Below are 2,165 nucleotides of genomic sequence, written 5' to 3' on the forward strand. Positions count from 1 at the left end.
AAATCATCGAGAGATCACAGCAGAAGCCAGAGAACTCGAGAGAGAATCAAGACGGAGTTTCCCGGGAGCAGAGATTGAAGAATCGTCGTCGAGAGATCGCTGCGAGTCTTCTTTATCTGTTTCTATGTTTCTTCTTATTGGTTTGAACTCGTTTGTTGTTATGGGTAGTGAGTAGTCGTTTCACTGTAGCTAGGGATTTAACCTTGTAGGGATTTGTTTGGTTTTTTATTTTCCGAGACTACGTTATCGATACTCGGCGGTTTAATTGAATTGAGTTTATTACTTTTGATCTTCTTGACATGTTGATTGATTGATCTTAGATTCTAATTTACAACGAGAGCTGGAATTAGATTTGGAAAGAATTCATTGAATGAATTGATTAAGACTATTGAGAGATAGGTAATCGGTTTAGGAACTGTGATAGTGATCGTTAATGCGTTTGATATTTTAATCTATTAGGTTGAGAGATCGATAGGTTAAATTATTGGACAGTGGATTTAGGACTTGAGAGAGCCAAATCTGATATTAGAACTTGAGATCCCCGATTAGAGTTCGATATTCGTAGATTCTCCATCCTTAGAAACAATCCCTACGCATTAAGGTTATCCCGAAGCTACAGTGGCGGATCCACGTTGATGGTGGCGGATCCACGTTGATGGCAATGGGGGCCTTTGCCCCCACTATTTGAATTAAAAAATTTTAATTTCCTTTGTAAATTTTATAAATTTGTAAAGAAAAATTGAAATGCCCCCATATTAAAACGTTAAAATTATAATTTGCCCCCTATTAGATATAATCCTAGGTCCGCCCCTATATATATATATATATATATATTGTTTGTGTATGGTAATATACTAATAAAACTTGATTAAGTAGAAACCATGATGTTGTTTTCATCTTTATTTTCAGTATTCATCTATTTCATCAGCTATTTGCTGATCTGAATCATAGTCGAGTCTTGTTCTTAGTATTAACTATTCCCTGTGTTCGACCCTGGTACTACAGTTGATCCGTACCCTTGCGGTATTCGCTGTATCTAGGATTTTTATTACTTGAGCTTATTTATACACCTAGATTTGCGTTATCATGTCTCATCAAGTAGACATAACCGTACCTACTGAAATCATCAGTAAACGTAACAAAGTACAGATAACCTCCTCTAGCGGGTGAGCTCATAGGACCGCACACATCACTATGTATGAGTTCTAGCAACTCCGTAGCCCGTTCTCCTTTTCTAGTAAAAGGAGATTTTGTCATCTTGCCCATCAAACATGAATCGCATGTTTCGATTGATTCATAATCAAAAGAATCAAGAAGTCCATCAGAATGAAGCTTCGCTATGCGTTTCTCGTTGATGTGACCAAGTCGACAATGCCAGAGATAGGTCGGGTTTAAGTCGTTCGGCTTAAACCGCTTGGTACTTACGTTATAGATCGACCTGTATCCAGATGGTTCATCTTCCAAAATATAAAGGCCATTAAACTGGTAACCCTTACCATAGAATAAATTGCCTCTATAAATGGACAGACATTTGTTCTCAATAACAAATCTGAAACCATCTGAGTCTAAACATGATATCGATATGATGTTCCTACTGATGGCAGGTACAAAATAACAATCATGCAACTCCAATACAAGGCCAGAAGGTAAAGTCAGATCATAAGTCCCGACGATCAATGCAGCAACTTTTGCTCCATTCCCGACGCGGAGATCTACTTCACCCTTCGCCAATTGTCTACTTCCTCGCAGTCCCTGCACATTTGCACAAATGTGCGAGGCACATCCGGTATCTAATACCCAAGATGTAGAAGTAAACAAGTTAGCTTCTATAACGAAGATACCTGAAGATGAAGCTTCTATAAGCTTCTTCTTCTTTTGATCTTCCAGGTAGAGTTTGCAGTTTCTGCGCCAATGCCCGATGGCATGGCAGAAATGGCACTCTCCCTTCTCGGCCTTCGGCTTAGACTCGGCGGCAACACTTGCCGTTTTGCCCTTGCCTTTCACGCCCTTGGAACGCTTCCTCTTGTTGGAACTCTTTCCAACCATTAGGACATTCTTCTCGACTTTGATGTTCTGCTCGGCCGATCGCAACATCCCATGTAGTTCGGTCAAGTCCTTCTCCATCCCGTGCATGTTATAGTTCATGACAAACTGGTCAAAACTAT

The sequence above is a fragment of the Tarenaya hassleriana genome, unplaced genomic scaffold (genome assembly GCF_000463585.1).
Source record: "Tarenaya hassleriana unplaced genomic scaffold, ASM46358v1 Cleome14, whole genome shotgun sequence".
Lineage (NCBI taxonomy): Eukaryota > Viridiplantae > Streptophyta > Magnoliopsida > Brassicales > Cleomaceae > Tarenaya > Tarenaya hassleriana.